This window comes from Trichomycterus rosablanca, chromosome 19 (genome assembly GCF_030014385.1).
Source record: "Trichomycterus rosablanca isolate fTriRos1 chromosome 19, fTriRos1.hap1, whole genome shotgun sequence".
Lineage (NCBI taxonomy): Eukaryota > Metazoa > Chordata > Actinopteri > Siluriformes > Trichomycteridae > Trichomycterus > Trichomycterus rosablanca.
The window spans coordinates 15245974-15269856 of NC_086006.1; the positions used below are offsets into that span (position 1 = coordinate 15245974).

A 23883-nucleotide genomic window follows, 5' to 3' on the forward strand; every position below is an offset into this window, starting at 1 on the left:
TGAAACAGGAAAATGTCTTCCCTAAACTGTTGCTGCAATGTTGGAAGCATATCATTTCCTTTATATAACTGATTTATTACACCTAGACTTTTTAAGCTTCAAGAGCCTCCACCCTTCTGAAAAGACTTTCTATGACATTTTGTGTGTTTGTGGGAATTTATGAGTGTCACACCTCTCTCTCTGGGAGCACATGTTGGAGGTGGTTTAGTTGATGACTTTCATGCAGACGTCCCTCAATCTAATTATCCACAGCTGAACCTAATTGCAGGTTAAGGAGAGGCTGTGGATCATTCACTGGAAGCTACTTTGACTCGCTCATGCAGTTGCTTAGAATGCTTGGTGAGTGTTAGTCTTGTTCATGTTTTGGGTTAGCCTTTATGTTAGGATGTGAGGTTAGATTAGTGTTAGCAGTTAGCGTTAGCAGTTAGCTTAGCATTTAGCTTAGTCCATGTGTTAGTGTTTCATGTTTTGTGATATCCTGTCTTGTTTGTTAGTAAAATAAACCTTTAAAACATCTCTCGTCTCCCACCTATAGCCCATTTGTTACAGTGAGCACTTCATACGGTCATACACTGGTGTTGTACAGAAATGTTTGTTTGTTTATTAGGATTTTACCATCATGTTTTACACTTTGGTTACATTCATGACAGAAACGGTAGTTACTCATTACACAAGGTTCATCAGTTAACAAGTTTTAACGTCATGGACAATTTAGTATCTCCAATTCACCTCACTTGCATGTCTTTGGACTGTGGGAGAAAACCGGAGCTTCCGCAGGAAACCCACACAGACACGGGGAGAACATGCAAACTCCACACAGAAAGGACCCAGACCGCCCCACCTGGGGATTGAACCCAGGACCTTCTGTACAGGAATGTAATGACTCATAATTGAAGTTCTAGTTCATCCAAAATATGGTTACTGGGTTGAGGTTAGGGCAAAAAGCTTAAAAGAAGAATGACTTTTTGTATATGCCTTTATTTGTATTTTTTGCATATTCCAGCTTGTTTGGAAGCTGTGGTCAGAGCACAGCTTCACCCATTGTATGACACCCATGGAGCAGACATGGTTAAGGGCCTTGTTTAAGGGCCCAACAGTGGTTGCAAAGCAGAGGCTGGATTTGAAAAGACTTCTGATTGATACCCCAAAGCTCTATCCACTAGGCTACCACTGTACCACTGACTACCTTCTCCCCCAGAACACAAGCCCTGACTGAATAGTAAAGGTATGTTTTAGCATTCTGAAAATCTTCCATTACTTATTCTGCATTCCAGAAGTTTCTATAAAGCTTTTACATCTAATTATTGTAAGGGACATGGACAATCCCTGCTGTTTTGGTCATTCCAGCTTTTGAAAATTATGATCCTGGAATATGGTATAGCAAAAAAAGACATATATGGAGGAAAGAATGTAACTGATTCTGTAAAACTGCCTCAACTTGTCCGCTATATGACTATACAAAACAGTGATTAAACCTAATGATTTTCATAAGATTCACATTCCATTATGGATCATCTACCTAATGCCCCATACAGTTTTAAGCACAGGTACAGGCACTAAAACTAAGTTCTTGTCCCAAATTTCAGCTTGATGGAGCTCACTAAATACAGCTTTTTTGGGGGGAGTTACAGAGGTGCTGATTCAATTATGTGGTTATATGAATGGCTGTACTGTTGATGTATTTAGCAAGTGCCATTTATTTCTGTCTGTAAGCTTTTACTTTGATCTCTGTTCCTTTTTGCTGGTGTTTCCTGGTCATGTTTCACTTTCACTTCCCTGAGTGACTAACATAAATAAGTAAGAGTTTATGTAGGTGTCATGTTGCTCTAAATACCACCAACCACAGTATTTTTATATAGTTATTTTCTTAACAACACATTATTACATGGCATTAATGGAATGCCCCAAGTACACCAAGGAAAGAGAACAAGTGCACATGCCTGAAACCATGAAAGAAATTCTTACACAAGACAACACAAGAACTTAACCTACCTCACAGCCATAAAATAAAGATGAAAATACGTATAAAATGGACCAAAATATAAAGATAGATACATAATACCTATTGTTGCCATCAAATGACACAAATGTGTTAAACATGGTGTTAAAATCCAAACAAACATGGCATTAACAATACAAAGCAACATGTACACAAAATGTACTTGTTTTAATGTTTTACCTTGTCAATAGATGCCAGATCCTATTAAGCTCTATCAGATTTGATGTCAAGCTTCTGTAAATGGATGTTCTTGTTCTTGGTTGAATTCAATTATCATTCAATTTTCCTGTCTCTACCCTGTCCCGACATAATACTGCCACCACCATGTTTTTCTGTAGTGATGGTATTAGCCAGGTATTGTGCAGTGCCTGTTTTTTTTTGTCAAACACAGTGCTTCCTGTCCTGCCTAAAAGGTTATACGAGGAATCTTTAAAAAGTTTCTGCACTTTTATATTTTTATTGGAAACGGTGAGCATGGGAGGAGTAGTAATTGGTCATGTCTGAGCGAGAGCTTATAGTCTGGATTTAGCGCCATCTGATTTCCATTTTTTGGAGCGCTCAAAGAAGCTTTAAGGGAAGAAGATTTTCATGTGATGATGCTGGGAAAAATGCATCGGAAGTTGACTATGTAGAAAAGTGATGTAATTTGTTTTTGACATTTTTAATAAATAGAGTTTAAAAAAATGCAGAAACTTTGAAGAACCCTCATATTTTCTAGATTTTGCTTATAATTAGATAAGCTGAATGATGAGCAAATAACAAAATAAATTATGTATTTTTTTTTTGTAGGTTAATATTTGCATGTCACAGTAATTAACTTCTACATAATACTGCTGATCTTAAACCCAAATGCTAGTCTGTATGACCTTAAGTTAGATTATAACGTGAATAAACCACTGAGACCGTATATATTTGTTCAACCATGGTAAAAACAGAGTAGCTGTCATAAAAGTTAACCGAGAGAAGACAATTTTATTGCACCACAATGGCAATGGGCATACGAAGATTTCAAAGACCAATTGAGAGTATTGTCAAGACATTCCAAATGTATTGTCAATTTAAATTCCAAATGTCTAACATTGGATTTCATGGACAAACATCAGCAGCAGCACACACATTATCATTATACACTGCCTGGCCAAAAAAAAGGTCAGCACCTGGATTTAACTAAGCAAATAGGTAAGAGCCTCCTATTGGATAATTACTGCATGGGTGATTATGGTTTAGCTGGCAACAAGTTATTTCACCCTAACTGATGCAGTGAGTATCTTCTCATTTGTTAAACAACCATGTCGAAAGACACATCCTGTGGTCGTGGAAAATATGTTAATTTGTTTCAGAAGGGTCAAATTATTGGCATGCATCACGTGCTAGGGAGCATAAAGATTGGACTTTGGAGCAATGGAAGACGGTCATGTGGTCTGATGAGTCCAGATTTACCCTGTTCCAGAGTGATGGGCGCATCAGGTTAAGAAGAGAGTCGGCTGAAGTGATGCACCCATCGGTGCCTACCGTACAAGCCTGTGGGGGCAGTGCTATGATCTGGGGTTGCTGCAGTTGGTCAGGTCTAGGTTCAGCAACATTATGTGCCCAAAGAATGAGGTCAGCTGACTACCTGAATATACTAAACAACCAGGTTATTCCATCAATGGATTTTTTCTGCCCTGATGGCACAGGCATATTCCAAGATGACAATGCCGAGATTCATCAGGCTCAAATTGTGAAAGAGTGGTTCAGGGAGCATGAGACATAATTTTCACACATGGATTGGCCACCACAGAATCCAGACCTGAACCCCATTGAGAATCTTTGGGATGTGCTGGAGAAGACTTTGCGCAGTGGTCCAAATCTCCCATCATCGATACAAGATTAATGCAACTCTGGACAGAAATGACATTGCAGAAGCTTGTGGAAATGATGCCACAGCGAATGCGTGCCATAATCAAAGCTAAAGGCGGTCCAACCAAATATTAGAGTGTGACCTTTTTTTTTGGCCAGGCAGTGTACATGATAATAATAGGCCTGTCTTAAAAAACATAATGGCAGCTATAAAATCTGATAGAGAAGGAATAATGGTGTACAGATGGTTTTGGCCTGAGCCCTTAGTTCTAGGGAAAGGGAATCACAATGGTGCAGTATTCAGTGTTATTTTAGAGAACTGTGTGTGCTTTCAGGTTTATGTCGAAATATAATCATGTTTAAACAAGTCAACACACCTGTGCACAAAGCCAGCTTCATAATAAAATTCTTTGCAGAGTTTGGTGTGGAAGAAATTGACTGACCTATAAGGAACCTTGACCTCAACTATATTCACAATCTCTGATTTAAATTAAAGTAATGTGTGTCAGCCAGGCCTCATTGTTCAACACTGACCCAGACCAGTTATGACAATTATAGTAGAATATTTCAACTATGGTTATAAATGGGATTTTTAGGTGTCTGATGCCCAATATTATCAGTTAAATAAGGTCACTAGGGGTACATACACTGATCAGCCGTAACATTAAAACCACCTCCTTGTTTCTACACTCACTATCCATTTTATCAGCTCCACTTACCATATAGAAGCTCTTTGTACATTTACATTTTCAGCATTTAGCAGACGCTCTTACCCAGAGTGACTTACAAAAGTGCCTTCATAGTATTACCTTACCCAAGTTTAAGTAAACAGCAGTCCAAGAACACAAATCAGCTAAAACTCTGTTAGAACCAAAGTTATTGTTTTTTTTCCTTCAAGAAATGAATGAGTGTTAGTAAGTAAGTACAAGTCAGCTTAAGTGCTTGGTAGTTCTACAATTACTGACTAGTTCATCTGTTTCACTGCATTCTTTGTTAGCCCCCTTTCATGCTGTTCTTCAATGGTCAGGACTCTCCCAGGACCACTACAGAGTAGGTATTATTTGGGTGGTGCATCATTCTCAGCACTGCAGTGACACTGACATGGTGGTGGTGTGTTAGTGTGTGTTGTGCTGGTATGAGTGGATAAGACACAGCAGCGCTGATGTAGTTTTTAAACACATCACTGTCACTGCTGGACTGAGAATAGTCTACCAACCAAAAATTTATCCAGCCAACAGTGCCCCGTGGGCAGCGTCCTGTGACCACTGATGAAGGTCTAGAAGATGACCGACTCAAACAGCAGCAATAGATGAGCGATCGTCTCTGACTTTACATCTACAGGGTGGACCAACTAAGTAGGTGTGTCTAATAGAGTGGACAGTGAGTGGACACGATATTTAAAAACTCCAGCAGCGCTGCTGTGTCTGATCCACTCATACCAGCGCAACACACACTAACACACCACCACCATGTCATTGTCACTGCAGTGCTGAGAATGATGCACCACATAAATAATCCTGTTCTGTAGTGGTCCTGACCATTGAAAAACAGGGGAAAAGCAGGTTAAAAAAGTATGTAGAGAAACGGACTACAGTCAGTAATTGTAGAACTACAAAGTGCTCCTATATGGTAAGTGGAGCCGATAAAATGGACAGTGAGTGTAGAAACAAGGAGGTGGTTTTAACGTTATGGCTGATCAGTGTATATATGGTACATTGATTCATTCATTGTTTTTTAAGCTACACTTACAAAACAGATTCATTTTGTGGATATACAATTACTGACTTTAGCTTATTAGCCTTTGTCACCCCCTGTACCCTGTTTATCAATCAAATAAGACCACCACAAGACCACTACTGACCATATGTTATTTGGGTGGTGGACCATCTCAGCACTGCAGTGAGAATAAAATGTAAATGGCATGGTAGTGTGTGTTGTATAAGTGTAACAGATGCAGTAGTGTTGTCTGGATTTTTTTTTACCCTACTTTCAATGCTGGAAGTAGAATAGTGCTCCAAACTAAACATATAAAGCCAATACAAACAACTAGAAGGAAAATGACACACATTCTTCATGACTGGGTGTATGAGGAGGATCCACTATAGGATCAGTCGTTACAAGCAATGATGGGTTGTGGCTCACCACTTTGTGCCAAACTTAAGAAGAGAACTGTCAATCAGTTCAAAGAACATTTCTTAAAGCAAGATTGCACATAATTTAATCCTTCACCATCTACTATTTGTAATATTGTGAAAAGATTCACGGAATATGGAGAGAACATATGGAGAGAACACAGTATAGGGCAAAGCTGGAAACCACTGTTCAATGTGTGTGAGCTTTGAGGGTTTAGATGGCATTACAAGAGAAACTGTCATGCTACTGTGATAAATATACCCACAAGGGCTCGGAGATGGTCTGAAAGACCATGGAAACATTTGGTGTTGTCAGATTAGTTCACAAATCAGTTTCTTAAATTTACTTTGACTCTTATTTCATTACAGACAGGATGAACCCGATATATTTCATGTTTTATCTGCTCAACTTCATTTCATTTATTAATAAACATCCATTCCTGCATTTCAGGCCTGCAACACATTCCAAAACAAGTTGGGACAGTAAAGCATTTACCACTTTGTAATGCTGTTATTCCTTTTCACCACACTTAAAAGACGTTTTGGCACCGAGGATACCAAGTGAATTAATGTTTCAGCTTTTATTTTGTCCCATTCTTCCTGCAAACACGTCCTAAGTTGTGTAACAGTACAGAGTCTTCGTTGTCGCATTTTTCGTTTCAATATTCTCCACACATTCTCTATTGGGGATAGGTCAGGACTGCAGGCAGGCCAACCCAGTACCCGTACCCTCTGCTTCCACAGCCATGCCTTTGTAATGTGTGCAGCATGTGGATTTACATTGTCTTGTTGAAAATTGCATGGACGTCCCTGGAAAAGATGACGTCTTGAAGGCAGCATATGTTGCTCTAAGATCTCAATGTACTTTTCTGCATTAATGCTGCCATCACAGAAGTGTAAATGACCTTTGCCAAGGGCACTGACACAACCCCATACCATGATAGACCCTGGCTTTTGGACTTGTTGCTGATAACAGTCTGGATGGTTCTTTTCGTCTTTGGTCCGGAGCACACAGCGTCCATTTTTTCCAAAAAAAGACCTGGAATGCTGATTTATCTGACCACAATACATGTTTCCACTGTGTGATGGTCCATCCTAGATGCCTCTAAGCCCAGAGAAGTCGACGCCGCTTCTGAACATGGTTTACATAAGGCTTCTTTTTTGCACAGTAAAGTTTTAAGTGCATTTGTGCATGTAACTCTGTATTGTAGTGCTTGACAAAGGTTGGCCAAAGTAAATCCTCACCAATGTGGTTATATCAGCTCTTGTTGAGTGGTGGTTCTTGATGCAGTGCCGTCTGAGGGATCAAAGATCACGGGCATGTAGCTTAAGCTTGCGTTCTTGACCTTTACGCACTGAAATTCCTCCCAATTCCTTGAATTGTTTAATGATATTATGCACTGTAGAGGGAGGAATATGCAAATCCCTTCCAATCTTTCTTTGAGGTACATTGTTTTTAAACATTTTAATAATTTTCTCACACATTTGTAGACAAACTGAACACCCTCTGTCCATATTTGCTCATCAAAAACTCAGACTTTCCTGGATGCTGCGTTTGTACCAAACCGTGATTACAATCACCTGTTGACATCACCTGTTTGGAATCACATCATTTTAGTTTTTTCACCTCATTACTAGCCCAAAATTGCCCCCGTCCCAACTTTTTTTGGAATGTGTTGCAGGCCTGAAATGCAGAAATGGAGGTATATTAATAAATGAAATGAAGTTGAGCAGACCAAACATGAAATATCTTGGGTTCAAACTGTCTGCAATCAAATAAAAGTAAAAGTAAATGTAAGGAACACTGCATTTTTATTTTATTTATATTTTCCATACTGTCCCAACTTTTTATGATTTGGGATTGTAAATTGCTTTGGATAAAAGTGTCTGCTGAATGCTGAAAATGTAAATAAGAAAGTGTATTGACAGTAACAACAAAACCTCTTCTCTAGAATTCAGTATTATTTTTAAATGGTTTATTTGCTTATCCAGAGAAATCACCCTCCTATTCCCTGTAAGTATTGTTCCTGTGTGAATGATTTCCCACTTTACACATGGGGCATTGTTGCAGCATGCAGTACAGATAGCGTGGTAAAAACGCCCTCCGAGTGTGCCAGAAATTTGTCAACAAGTATGAACTAGAATGAACTTTTATAAAACACACAATTTTAAGGTTAGTGTGCTTCTGCCCAGTGTGTGTTCAGCATATTATGTCTTTGTGTCCATTTAAAGATCTATCCTAATAGCCAGTAGGCTTCTATACTGGTTTAATTTAAATTGGAAGCAATAGCTCCAGGTGCATCTTTTTGAATAAATAATCCAATGCATGTGTAGTCCTTTATTCAGTGTACATTACTAAGGATGTTGTACTATGTACAGAAGAAAAAAAGAAAGAAAATGAATCCCTTTTTGTCAAATGTGTTTTAATGATGAGTGATGCAGTGTGTTTTTTTTATGTTGGCTATGTATTAGTCACCCTGACTTTGATATATGAAGGTATAGGTCCACACCCATGTGAAACTAAACTATGAGAACTTCATTTTGCTTATAAAGGAACAATTAAGGCAGTAGTTGACACATTTATATTATTTTGTGTGTTGTACATAATTATAGACAGTTGTAGCCTAGGGGTTAAGGTGTTGGATTAGTATTAAAAAGATAACTGGTACTGTAAGTCGCTTTAGATAAAGGTGTCTGCTAATTGCTGGAAATGGAAATGTATACACTGATCAGCCATAACATTAAAACCACCTCCTTGTTTCTACACTCACTGTCCATTTCATCAGCTCCACTTACCTTATAGAAGCACTTTGTAGTTCTACAATTACTGACTGTAGTCCATCTGTTTCTCTACATACCTTTTTAGCCTGCTTTCACCCTGTTATTCAATGGTCAGGACCACCATAGAGCAGGTATTATTTAGGTGGTGGATCATTCTCAGCACTGCAGTGACACTGACATGGTGGTGGTGTGTTAGTGTGTGTTGTGCTGGTATGAGTGGATCAGACACAGCAGCGCTGCTGGAGTTTTTAAATACAGTGTCCACTCACTGTCCACTTTATTAGACACTCCTACCTAGTTGGTCCACCTTGTAGATGTAAAGTCAGAGACGATCACTCATCTGTTGCTGCTGTTTGAGTTGGTCATCTTCTACACCTTTATCAGTGGTCACAGGACGCTGCCAATGGGGCGCTGTTGGCTGGATATTTTTGGTTGGTGGACTATTCTCAGTCCAGCAGTGACAGTGAGGTGTTTAAAAACCCCATCAGCGCTACTGTGTCTTATCCACTCATACCAGCACAAAATACACTAACACACCATCACCATGTCAGTGTCACCACCCAAATAATACCTGCTCTGTAGTGGTCCTGGGAGAGTCCTGACCATTAAAGAACAGCATGAAAGGGGGCTTACAAAGCATGTAGAGAAACAGATGGACTACAGTCAGTGCTCCTATATGGTAAGTGGAGCTGATAAAATGGACAGTGAGTGTAGAAACAAGGAGGTGGTTTTAATGTTATGGCTGATCAGTGTATATGTACTGATTTTCAGAGGACCAACACCAATTTCTTTGGATGCAAGACTTCAATAGTTTATCTTGGACATCGGGCTATGTTTTGGATTATTGTCCTATATATATATTATAAAAGCCAGCTACAGTTGACTATGCCAGATTTGGCTCGGCTTATCTAGGTGTTGTTTGTATACTTCGGCTGTCTTAATGTAATAAGATCACTGGTGTAATTTCTGATAACTCCTCTGATGTAGATCATATTTGTGCAAGCAATGCTGCACAGGATAACAATTCACATTATCCCATATTAGCTACATTTTCTTTCCATGCTTGTCCTTTTGCTGTCTGATGGGGGTTTTGTTTTGCATTTATAGCTAGCATGCAAACAGTTTGACCAAATAGTTTGTTTTAGTCTTTAAAACATTATTGGCTCCTTTCTTTAACTTTATTTAGCTTGTTTTTATATATTATTAGTCATCTGCCAAGTTTTAGTGCAAGATTTGACATGTCAGAGGATCATTCAAAATACTGAAAATATCTTGACTAGTTCCAATGTGCAAATGAAGGCATAACAAAACTAAAATTAATAAATAAAAAATAAAAATACATGCTTTAATCATCTTATTTCATTTATCATTTTAAATATTGTAACACTAATATAGAACAACATATATACAAAATTTCATGTATTATTATAATGCTTATAACCTGCACATATTTACTCCTAAATTGTGTATTATTAAATATATACAACCCCAAATCAGAAAAAGTTGGGACAGCATGGAAAATGCAAATAAATAAAAAAACCACATTTACTTTGACTTTTATTTGATTGCAGACAGGAGGAACCTGAGATATTTCATGTTTTATCTGCTCAACTTCATTTCATTTATTAATAAACATCCATTCCTGCATTTCAGGCCTGCAACACATTCCAAAAAAAGTTCCTTTTCACCACACTTAAAAGATGTTTTGGCACAGAGGATACAAAGTGATTTAGTGTTTCAGCTTATATTTTTTCTCATTCTTCCTGCAAACACGTCTTAAGATGTGCAACAGTACGGGGTAGTCGTTGTTGCATTTTTCGTTTTAAAATTCTCCACACATTCTCTATTGGGGACAGGTCAGGACTGCAGCCGGGCCAGTCCAGTACCCGTACCCTCTTCTTCCGCAGCCATGCCTTTGTAATATGTGCAGCATGTGGTTTTGCATCGTCTCGTTGAGAAATGCATGGACGTCCCTGGAAAAGATGACGTCTTGAAGGCAGCATATGTTGCTCTAAGATCTCAATGTACTTTTCTGCATTAATGCTGCCATCACAGAAGTGTAAATGACCTTTGCCAAGGGCACTGACACAGCCCCATACCATGACAGACCCTGGCTTTTGGACTTGTTGCTGATAACAGTCTGTATGGTCCTTTTCGTCTTTGGTCTGGAGCACACAACGGTAATTTTTTCCAAAAAAAACCTGGAATGCTGATTCATCTGACCACAATATACATTTCCACTGTGTGATGGTCCATCCTAGATGCCTTCGAGCCCAGAGAAGTCTACGCTGCTTCTGGACTTGGTTAACATAAGGCTTCTTTTTTGCACAGTAAAGTTTTAAGTGGCATTTGTGCATGTAACTCTGTATTGTAGTGCTTGACAAAGGTTTGGCAAAGTAATTCCTCAACCATGTGGTTATATCAGCTATTCTTGAGTGGCGGTACTTGATGCAGTGCCGTCTGAGGGATGGAAGATCACGGACGTTCAGCTTAAGCTTGCGCCCTTGGCCTTTAAGCACTGAGATTCCTTCCGATTCCTTGACTCGTGTAATGATATTATGCACTGTAGAGGGAGAAATATGGAAATTCCTTTCGATCTTTCTTTAAGGTTCATGGTTTATAAACATTTAAATCATTTTCTCACACATTTGTTGATAAACTGGGGATCCTTTAATCATCTTTGCTCATCAAAGACTCTTTCCTGGATGCTGCTTTTGTACCAAACCATGATTACAATCACCTGCTTGGAATCACATCATTATTTAGTTTTTTCACCTCATTACTAGCCCTGAATTGCCCCCGTCCTAACTTCTTTTGGAATGTGTTGCAGGCCTGAAGTGCAGGAATGGAGGTATATTAATAAATGAAATGAAGTTGAGCAGACAAAACATGAATTATCTTGGGTTGAAACTGTCTGCAATGAAATAAAAGTTAAAGTAAATGTAAGGAACACTGCATTTTTATTTTATTTGCATTTTCCATATTGTCCCAACTTTTGCTGATTTGGGGTTGTAGATATTTAAGCTGAGCTTTTTAATTCATAAACCTTTTTTTACGAGTAAAGATTTTTGCATAAAATATATAGCTTAGGTAAAAAATAAAATACAAGAAAAGAAAGTGTATATAAGCTTTCCCTTTTTTCACATTGTAGAGAAGGCCTGCTGAGACATGTATTAGGTTGCATGTGTTTACTAAACTTTCAAGCAGTCAGTAAACAAGGCCGTGGGCAGGCGATCTACAAACAGGTAACACTGGGTTTGACAAAATCACAGGACAAAGAGCAGAACTGTTGTCAAGGTACGTGAAATCAGTTTTAAGAACAACTTGGAGGACTGGATCAAAACGGGTAGCATGGTGTCTCGGTGGGTAGCACTGTCGCCAAACAGCAAGAACATCCTGGGTTCGATCGCCAGGTGCGGCGGTCCGTGTCCTTTCTGTGTGGAGTGTGCATGTTCTCCCCGTGCCTGCGTGGGTTTCCTCTGGGAGCTCCGGTTCCCTCCCAAAGACATTCAAGTGAGGTGAACTGAAGATACAAAATTGGCCATGACTGTGTTTAATATTGAACTTGTGAACTGAATAATCCTGTGAAATGAGTAAGTACCGTTTCTGTCATGAATGTAACCAAAGTGTGTAACACATGATGTTGAAATCCCAATAAATAAATAACTGGATCAAAACAAAGCTGTGTACTATGTGGACGTGAATTGTTCAAGTTTGTATAGGGAGCTATGTTGTATACAACTAGAATAACTTTCATGCTGGCAGATCTGAGCTTTTTTTTATTTAATTATTGTCTTTAATATCTTCACTAACATTTAAAATGAAAAAAGTTTTTTTTGCTTTTAATAAAATGCTTCAAGACGGTACTTTTATATAATAATGTATTATATTATTGATCAGTGAAATTAATATTATGACAATATTTCACCTTGATCACCTTGACCGACCAGGCTGTCAGGTGCCTTGTTGGCACCGCTGGTCACAGCATTTCCTCCATTCCTTTCTCGATCTTGCCATTCTTGTCCACATTGGTCCCATCCGCGATCTAATCTCGTCTTCCCATCTTCTTGGAGGCCTTCCGAGTGGTCTTTTCCGCTCGCGCAGATACCACTCGACAACTGCACGGGTCCACCTGTCGTCGGTGAATTTACTCCTGCCCACCGGAATTTACTCCATCTGTACTCCGCGATCACGTCCTTCACTCCACTCCTGGCCCGGATCTCCTCGTTCCGGATGTGCTCTCGCAGTGACACTCCCAGCATACTTCGCTCCATGGCCCTCTGCGCTGTTGTGAGCCGCTGCTCTTCCCTCTTCGTTGTTGCCCAAGTCTCGCTTGCATATAGCATCGCAGGCAAGACTGTGCTGTTGAAGAGGGCTGCGCGAGTAGCTATATCCAGCCTACCCTTCAGCACACCCCGGATCGAGTTGAACGCCCTCCATCTGCTCTTATTCTGCGCGAGATCTCCTTCTCCATATCGCGTCTCATGTTTACCTCCTGTCCCAGGTAGACGTACTCCTCCACCTCCTCTATCTCATCGCCTCTAACCACGATGTTACCCGGCGCTAAGCAGTCAGACCGCATGAACTTGGTTTTCGTGCAGTTGATCTTCAGGCCGACCTCCGAGCTTCTGGTGTTGAGTTCTCTCAGCATGCTCTGTAGCTGACCAATGGTCTCTGCGATGAGCACGATGTCGTCCGCGAACCGGAGGTGGGTTAGCAGCTCACCGTTTGGTAGACCTTAACAGACCTTAGTAGACCTTAACAGACCTTTGTAGACCTTAACAGACCTTACTGGACCTTAACAGACCTTACTGGACCTTAACAGACCTTGGTAGACCTTAACAGACATTAGTAGACCTTAACAGACCTTTGTAGACCTTAACAGAACTTAGTAGACCTTAACAGACCTTAACAGACCTTGGTATACCTTAACAGACCTTACTGGACCTTAACAGACCTTGGTAGACCTTAACAGACCTTACTGGACTTTAACAGACCTTGGTAGACCTTAACAGACCTTTGTAGACCTTAACAGACCTTACTGGACCTTAACAGACCTTGGTAGACCTTAACCGACCTTAGTAGACCTTAACAGACCTTAGTAGACCTTAACAGACCTTTGTAAACCTTAACAGACCTTACTGGACCTTAACAGACCTTAGTAGACCTTAACAGACCTTTGTAGACCTTAACAGACCTTAGTGGACCTTAACAGACCTTTGTAGACCTTAACAGACCTTACTGGACCTTAACAGACCTTGGTAGACCTTAACAGACCTTTGTAGACCTTAACAGACCTTACTGGACCTTAACAGACCTTACTGGACCTTAACAGACCTTGGTAGACCTTAACAGACCTTGGTATACCTTAACAGACCTTGGTATACCTTAACAGACCTTAGTAGACCTTAACAGACCTTTGTAGACCTTAACAGACCTTACTGGACCTTAACAGACCTTAGTAGACCTTAACAGACCTTAGTAGACCTTAACAGACCTTTGTAGACCTTAACAGACCTTACTGGACCTTAACAGACCTTGGTAGACCTTAACAGACCTTAGTGGACCTTAACAGACCTTGGTAGACCTTAACAGACCTTGGTAGACCTTAACAGACCTTGGTAGACCTTAACAGACCTTAGTAGACCTTAACAGACCTTAACAGACCTTAACAGACCTTTGTAGACCTTAACAGACCTTAGTGGACCTTAACAGACCTTGGTAGACCTTAACAGACCTTTGTAGACCTTTGTAGACCTTTGTAGACCTTAAAAGACCTTACTTGACCTTAACAGACCTTACTGGACCTTAACAGACCTTTGTAGACCTTAACAGACCTTACTGGACCTTAACAGACCTTGATAGACCTTAACAGACCTTACTGGACCTTAACAGACCTTGGTTGACCTTAACAGACCTTTGTAGACCTTAACAGACCTTACTGGACCTTAACAGACCTTGGTAGACCTTAACAGACCTTAGTAGACCTTAACAGACCTTGGTAGACCTTAACAGACCTTAGTAGACCTTAACAGACCTTTGTAGACCTTAACAGACCTTACTGGACCTTAACAGACCTTAGTAGACCTTAACAGACCTTGGTAGACCTTAACAGACCTTGGTAGACCTTAACCGACCTTAGTAGACCTTAACAGACCTTAGTAGACCTTAACAGACCTTTGTAAACCTTAACAGACCTTACTGGACCTTAACAGACCTTTGTAGACCTTAACAGAACTTAGTAGACCTTAACAGACCTTGGTAGACCTTAACAGACCTTACTGGACCTAACAGACTTTGGTAGACCTTAACAGACCTTACTGGACTTTAACAGACCTTACTGGACCTTAACAGACATTGGTAGACCTTAACAGACCTTACTGGACCTTAACAGACCTTAGTAGACCTTAACAGACCTTGGTAGACCTTAACAGACCTTACTGGACCTTAACAGACCTTGGTAGACCTTAACAGACCTTACTGGACCTTAACAGACCTTAGTGGACCTTAACAGACCTTTGTAGACCTTAACAGACCTTACTGGACCTTAACAGACCTTGGTAGACCTTAACAGACCTTGGTAGACCGTAACAGACCTTACTGGACCTTAACAGACCTTTGTAGAACTTAACAGACCTTACTGGACCTTAACAGACCTTTGTAGACCTTAACAGACCTTAATGGACCTTAACAGACCTTGGTAGACCTTAACCAGACCTTAGTGGACCCTGTAAGACCCAAAAATAGAAAAAAGAGCAAAAAAAAATTTTCACCTTACTTATGATGTTAAAGTAGGCCTCTGATGCAGAAATTGAAGTGTTACCTAATTTTTTATGTTTTAGTAAGTTTTTACAGAAATGTTGCAATATTGCAACGTCGGGCCTGGATGGGAGCAGAATTCATGTGTTTGCACTCATGCTGTCAAAACAAATATACTGAACAACTAAGGGTTGATTTGCACTGTGGATTGCTTACAAAGCTCTGTAACAGTAAATATCATAATTAATAATCACACAGCGGTCATACTTTTATTAATCGAAATTTATTGGGCAAAAAAAAAAATTAACAGAATGAAAACTTCGGTGCGGACCCAGGACGCGCTGGTGAAACCCGGATTAATGGGAGACGACGGCGATAACCTCTTGTGTTTATGTACAGTGGTACTCCAAAAAGCAGTTCCTTTCATCTGAAAAGCATAGACGTACACCGCACTTCCTGCAGAGGGTATTGGTGTAGCCTTTATCGCAGTGTCTGCATGGTCTGAGTTTCCAGAGTTTGTCTTTCTTTTATGTCTCTGACACTGTGAGGTTGTTGCAATATTGTTAACAGAGATTGGCATCTATTGAGTGACATCACATCCAAAACGGGGGTGTACCGTGTCTGTCATTTGCTTAATTTCCTTGTTATTGGTGTTTAGACATGTGCCGTTCTTTTGGAAGCTGTTCTCATTTGTGTTGTCTGTCAGAGCCTGGATCATGTCTTCTGACCCAAACCTCTGGAAGTACTCTAGTGGTGTTTGGAGGGAAACAGCACCACTGGTGACATCTGGACCAGAGAAATCAGTACATGGACTAGTGAAATCTTTTTTTCAGCCAGCGATATCGGTCCTGGGGCATAGTTTGATGAGTTGTTTGGCTTGGTTTGGTTGCCTCAACATCCTCATCATCGACAGCTGGGCAATCAATGGGTGTCTGATTCTGTTCGTCCACTGGACCTGCATCCTCATCCACCTCCTCGTCACTTGATTCACTGGTGTCTGATTCCATTTCAAAGTCACTTTCTCCGGTTTGGACAGCTTCAATGACGCCTTTCACAGTGTAAACACGTTTCATAGCATTCTGGAATGGAAATAATAGTGGGAAGAGTTAGAGAATGCTAAAGTCTGATTCATTTCAATGCAAATGAATGCTAATTATGTGATACATTCCACTCAAGTCTCACAATACTGTGTGATCACTTAGATCAACATACTAAAAGGAACACCCAGACCACTTAGATCAGAACAATGCACCTTAACAGACCTTTGTAGACCTTAAAAGACCTTACTTGACCTTAACAGACCTTACTGGACCTTAACAGACCTTTGTAGACCTTAACAGACCTTGGTAGACCTTAACAGACCTTGGTATACCTTAACAGACCTTAGTAGACCTTAACAGACCTTTGTAGACCTTAACAGACCTTACTGGACCTTAACAGACCTTAGTAGACCTTAACAGACCTTAGTAGACCTTAACAGACCTTTGTAGACCTTAAAAGACCTTACTTGACCTTAACAGACCTTACTGGACCTTAACAGACCTTTGTAGACCTTAACAGACCTTAGTGGACCTTAACAGACCTTGGTAGACCTTAACAGACCTTACTGGACCTTAACAGACCTTGGTAGACCTTAACAGATCTTTGTAGACCTTAACAGACCTTACTGGACCTTAACAGACCTTGGTAGACCTTAACAGACCTTACTGGACCTTAACAGACCTTGGTAGACCTTAACAGACCTTGGTAGACCTTAACCCACGTACTGTGCCGCAACTCCTTGTTTCTTGAGGGATTGAAGCACTGCATTTATCTCCACGCTGTCGAAGGCCTTCTCGTAGTCGACGAACGTGACGCACAGAGGCAGTTTGTACTCTCTCGCTCGCTCTAGCAGTTGCGTCAGAGTGAATATGTGGTCCATCGTGCTGTAGTTCTTCCTGAAGCCCGCCTGCTCTCTGGGCTGCTGCTCGTCGAGTTGTTGCGATAACCGGTTCACAATTATCTTTGTGAACAGCTTGTAAACGTGAGAGAGGAGACAGATAGGGCGATAGTTCTTAAGATCTTCCTTGTCGCCTTTTTTGTGCAGCAGGATGGTATTCGACTCCTTCCACTGTGAGGGGATGAGTCCCTCTTTAAGATATCGATTAAAGCGTATCGCAAGGATTTTCCAAAGCTGCTCTCCGCCTGACTGCAGCATTTCTGATGTAATGCCGCCTTTCCCTAGAGCCTTTCCCTTATTCATGCGCTTCAGGGCTTTCTCAACCTCGCAGACCAGAATAGATGGCACTTTCTCTCTTACGTGGTCCGACGACGGGGGTTCGACTCTCACTAATGACTTGAAAAGGTTTGTGTAGAAGGTTCTGCAAACCCTCTCCACTTCTCTCTTGTCGGTCACCATTGTGCCCTCCTCGTTCTTCAACGTCGTCACCTCTGTTCTGTAGAGTGCCATCACTCTCTCGCATTGCTTGAGGCTTTGTTGTTCTTGCGCAGCCCTCAGAAGCCTTTCCTTCCTGTATCTCTTGAAGTCTTCTTTCAGACGTTGTCTGATCACCTTGCAAAGAATCGAGTACTCAACGTGGTCTTTGCCGTCCCTCTTCATGTTTTTCCGCTTTTCCAGCAGTTTCTTTGTCTGCTCTGAGATCCTTCCTTCGGCTTCCTTTGGGTTGATGGCCTTTGCCTTCCTCAAACATCCCTTCAGCTTCTGGATCAGCGATTCATAATCCTCATCTATTTCTTGAAGCTGCTCCCAGGATTCCTTCCCGATGTAGTCCTTCAGCTGCGTCTCGTCGAACACCTTCACTTGCTGGTGCTTCGACCTTATGTGCAGTGCCTTCTTCTCTCTCCTCTCGTCCAGCATAACTTTCGCCCGCACAAGGCGGTGATCGCTTCCTGTGTTGAACGGCGTCACCACTGAGACGTCCTGCAGGATTCGTCGCTTGTCGACCAGGATGTAGTCTATCTCATTCCGATCTTTTGCATTTGGAGCGATCCAGGTCCATCTCTTTTCCAGGTTTTTCTGGAATAGGCTGTTCCCGATGTAAAGCTTCCTTGCCTCTGCCATGGTCACCAGACGTTCTCCTCTCTCGTTCCTTTCTCCCAATCCGAATCGTCCCACATACCGTTCGCCTTGCCGCCCTTTTCCGACCTTTGCATTGAAGTCTCCCATCACAACGGTGTATGTGGATTTTGATGCTAGAGTTTGCCCTAGCACCTGGTAGAACTCCTCCACTTCATCGTCGTCGCTGGCACACGTGGGAGCATAGGCCTGGACAACTTTCAGGGTGGCCGTCTTTGAGAGTTGAATGTTCAGCACCCCTATCCGAGAAGACACGAACTTGCAAGAGGTGATTCTTTCAGCCCATTCCTTGCTTATGATGAACCCGGTGCCTCCTACCGCCCTTGGACCATCCGCACATCCCAGTCTCACGACGCTTCCGTCCTTCCACCTCGCGTTCAACTCCTTCCTTTGGCGTGTTTCGCAGAGCCCCAACATGTCGCACTTGATCTTCTTTTTCTCCTCCATAAGATGGTTCATGGCATTCCCCCTTGCCAACGACCTGCAGTTGCAGGTGCCTATGGCAAGGTTAGTCCTTCTCCTTGGCGGCTTCTTGGTACCTGAGATTCTTAGCAGCCTCTCGTCGCTCGGATTTCGCCCCGCCGCCGTGGAGCGTTCCAATTGACGCGCAGGGTACTGAGGCCCTTTTCCTTTTGCTGTTTTAGCCATTAAAGTATAGCCACCCCGCTGGCTAGGCGGGCAGGCCCTTACCTCTCCAGTTTAGCTAGCTTCCGGCCTCTGCCAGATGGACTGTATGCCCACTCATGGGCAGCCCAACCGCAGGGCCGGCAGTCCGGTACCTTTGTAGCATGGTTGTACCTGCCAGGGTATATATACCCGGCTACCGTAGCTACCAGACAGCCATTGTCACTGTTGCGCCACTTTGAGGCACTGAAGCAGGATTTCGCAACAGATGACAATATTTAAATGAACAAAAATGTTAACTATTTATTCATTAATTAATATATTGATTACAAGGCTAAGATACTCAAAGGTAGTTTTGTACCATATAATTTGTAATATCATTGTCTGTTTCTCTGAAGATCTTTTTTTAAAATCTGAGACCAAAACATGTGGACGGGTACATGTGATTTCTCCAGCCCTCGTGTCCTACCCACAGAGCACTGGTTCTACAGGTTCTGTCTGTCAATCAACTTTGAAATGTTTGTTATACTGTAGCGGTGTGTCGACTCTGGGAATATTCACAGCTTCGCTCATGCCTGTTCATGTTTACTTAGGAATTATACAGTATTTTGTGCAGCATTCAAAGAGGAGACATTGCTAAAGGTAAGAGGGAATTGATCACTTTAGGAACAGGTGGTGCTAAGTTTAATTAGTGCTGCAATATTGAGTTTGCATAGTACTGTATGATTACATATCTATGATTTCTCTAAATGGGATTTGTTAATTAAGGAAATCAGAGAAATGAACATGGGTTGTTTCATTCTTTATTTTTGAGATGTTTGTAGTTAGTTGCTTGTAATACTATTTAGGAAGTACACTGATCAGCCATAACATTAAAACCACCTTCTTGTTTGTACACACACCGTCCATTTTATCAGCTCCACTTACCATATAGAAGCACTTTGTAGTTCTACAATTACTGACTGTAGTCCATCTGTTTCTCTGCATACCTTTTTCACCTGCTTTCACCCTGTTCTTCAATGGTCAGGACCTCCACAGGACCACTACAGAGCAGGTATTGTTTAGGTGGTGGATGATACTTAGCACTGCAGTGACACTGACATGGTGGTGGTGTGTTAGTGTGTGTTGTGCTGGTATGAGTGTATCAGACACAGCAGCGCTGCTGGAGTTTTTAAATACCGTGTCCACTTACTGTCCACTCTTAGACACTCCTACCTAGTTGGTCCACCTTGTAGACGTAAAGTCAGAGACGATCGCACATCTATTGCTGCTGTTTGAGTTGGTCATCTTCTAGACCTTCATCAGTGATCACAGGAAGCTGCCTACGGGGTGCTGTTGGCTGGATATTTTTGGTTGGTGGACTATTCTCAGTCCAGCAGTGACAGTGAGGTGTTTAAAAACTCAATCAGCATTGCTGTGTTTTATCCACTCATACTAGCACAACACACACTAACACACCACCACCATGTCAGTGTCACTGCAGTGCTGAGAATCATCCACCATCTAAATAATACCTACTCTACTCTCTCAAGCAGAGAAACAGATACACTAGATTATTTTAGAATACACTTAAAGATGACAAGAAATAAGAAGTCTCTTTTTTTAGCAGTAGAGGGATAAACTAACAATAAAGTGGTATCTATAATCCCCTTCAGTTTAATATGCCGAACCACTTAACATGTATTTAATTAAACAAGATCATTTATAAATTGTACCAAGTAAACAGTGACTACAACTGTGTCTCAATAATGATAATAAGGATTTGATCATGTTGCTATTATGCTTGCAAACCAAGATGCTACTTGTCAGAAAAAGTGAACAGTATGCTCTTGAATGTCAGTCAACCAAACAACCTAAATGAGTCTTTCCTGTTTTAAGACACTTCAAAGTCAAGGTTGTTGGGCGCAAGGCAAGAATACACACCTGACGGAGTGCAAATACATTGTAGGGTTTGGGCCATATAGACATAGCCAAACATGTCTGTGTAGGTGCCAGATGTGCCAATAGCCAATGCAAACCAAGATCAGAGCAGTGCTGGGCTACTGTAATAAAATGCTGCGCTACCTGAGTACCTCTGTTATTTTGTGAATGTAAATATGTAAATTTAAAAATCTTTTAGTTCTAGAGAACCTGATAATAATTAAATAAGTGTATTCTTCATGCCTAAAGCTCATCTTGTGATAGACATTAAGCATCATTCCAGAAATAGGTAGGCTACTATGTCCTTACAGAGAAGGTCAACATTTGTATTTGTGAAATGTGTAAAAGCATATGTGGGTGTGTGTTTGATAAAAGCCACATTAGTGCAAACACAGCCGAGCCTTGGAACTGGTTTCATATGCATTGTGCATTACACAATCACTCCAAATATTGGAATGTTCATGTGACATAAATTAAAGGATGTTTGTTGTTTGGGACATTGTATTGTTTACATTAGAGCCAAAACCTATCCGGACTGCCAGGTTGTCACTGTTGGGCCCTTAACCCTCAATTGCTTAGACTGTATACTGTTACAGTACTGTAAGTTGCTTTAAATGATCATCACAGAAGCGCATTGTTGGTTCAATGAGCTTTGTTTTATGCTTACCCACCTGTTAAATACTAGTAAACTAATAATTAATACACAGGATGTGGCTTAAAAGTTTAGTCAGGATATGTTATGTATGTTATGATATGTATTAAAAAAAAATTCCCTAGTTACTGTGTTTACATTCACTGCATTTAAGTGTTAAAGGCTTTGCTTAGGGGCCCAAAAGTGGCAACTTAGTAGTGGTGCGGCTTGAACCAGCAACCGTCTAACCCACACCTGGGCATTGTACGGCCCGCGGGCCTCATCCGGCCCTTTGGATGTCCCCAACCGGCCTGCATGAGGTCAATGGCAATTAAAAATCAGACATAAATAAATGTACATCACACATGCAATGCAATGGATGTCTAAGTATTTATTTACTGAATTCAGATGTAAAGCTGTTGAATGATCACAATTTAAATCTAGACCATTACGGTACTAAACACAGAGAAATACAAAAATAATGCAAAGCGCTCACACCTGAAGCTTTGCATGCAAAAATACAAAAGCAACAAGGATTTTTTAAATTAAATTTCACACATCCAGAACTGAAGCAGTCAAGATCAGCTTTGTGATTTCCAAAAAAGAATATCCAACAATAACAAAGGGCTAGAAAACAGCAAATAGGGTAATTTTTAAAAAATAGCAGTTTATTTAAAACCTGCTTTAAATTAGTTAAATAAGTTTAAATTACGATTAAATAGTTAAATAATGTTGATGTTTTTATTCTGCCTGCTTCTCATTTTCATTGCCTGATTGTAACATCTACTCTAAACAGTAACAGCTTATCAAAACTCTCCAATTTACTGCTTTTTATAAAGAGATACAACTAATATTGAGCAGAATTAAGTTCACCCTATTAGTCGGGCCCTCCACAACAGTCCCAGTTTCTTGTGTGGCCCCTTGGAAAATTTAGTTGCCCACTTCTGGTGTAATCACTAGTCCACTATTCTTAACACTGAGCTACGAATGTCTTTAGTTTCAGTATGATTTAACACAATAAGTAGTGTTACAATAGTAATACTACACATTTTACAAATGTGTCAAAAATCACAAAGTACTCTGTTCCTTACTTTTTACAACACTACAGAAATGTTACATACTCTATAAGGTTACATCATCCATGGGAATATGATTAAATAAATATAGGGCTTAAACCTGTAAATACCTGTGCGTCAACTCTCAGTGACAAACCAATAATTACTGTAACTGCTGTATGATCAGACTGGGCTTGTTGCACCTTCTCTGACCTGTCGATTCTTTACACTGTGCAGCCATGGCTCTGCATGCTTGTGATAATCCCCAGTCTCTTTTAAGCGTGTTTGGGCACATACTGCTTGTATTCTTTTTCTAATGCACCTCCCATCAGTGAGTACAATCACATTTTCCGTTCTAGGAAGTTGACTCACTTCAAGGCAGGCGTTATTTAAAAGTCTCTTCCTTTCAATTATATATGTAAATCCTGAACTACTGTTCAGTGCTTAGCCATGGATTACACATTGACCCCAGGTTTAACGGCATTACTATTGTTAGTTTTTTTTTGTCAAGTGATGTATATCTAATCTTTATTCTATTAATATGAGCAATGTTTTGTATGAAATTAAAACATAAAATACCTTTAACATAGTTTAAGATTTATGTGATGACAGCTATGTGTTAAAAATAAAGTTAACATAAGTAGATTTACATTTTCATTTACATTTTCAGCCTTTAGCAGATGCTCTTATCCAGAGCAACATACAGAAGTGCTTTCACAGTAAACATTTCCCTACTCTAGTTTATGTAGACAACAGTCCAAGGATACAAATTTGCTTAAACCCTGTTAGAACGAAGGCTTTTTTATAGAAATAAATAAGAAATAAATGACAACAGTAGTAAGTGCATGTTAGTTCTCAGCTTAAGTGCTTAGTAAAGAGGTGGGTTTTTAATCATCTTTTTAAGCCAAGTGGTTAAGCTACAGGATTTCAGCATTTATGTACTGAAAATGTGATTTTTATGAAGAGCATTGAGTAGTGTAGGCTGAACTATGTAATTATCTAAAGAAAGAACAAGTACAGTAATAAAATTACTGAGATGGAATTGGAGGTTTGAACAATGGAGATAT

The 23883-nt window shown here is 40.5% G+C and overlaps 1 protein-coding gene and 1 pseudogene across 1 annotated transcript in view; one reads left to right on the forward strand and one right to left on the reverse strand.

Annotated features, from left to right (window-relative positions):
* Positions 1 to 287: 287 nt before the first annotated feature.
* chl1a (cell adhesion molecule L1-like a) overlaps positions 288 to 23883 on the forward strand; it is an 84580-nt gene continuing 60984 nt past the window's right edge. Inside the window, exon 1 of the mRNA XM_063015003.1 lies at positions 288 to 339. The gene's annotated coding sequence lies outside the window, so the exon portion shown is untranslated. The remainder of the gene's footprint in view (positions 340 to 23883) is intronic.
* Positions 12706 to 19234, reverse strand: LOC134333889 (uncharacterized; annotated as a pseudogene).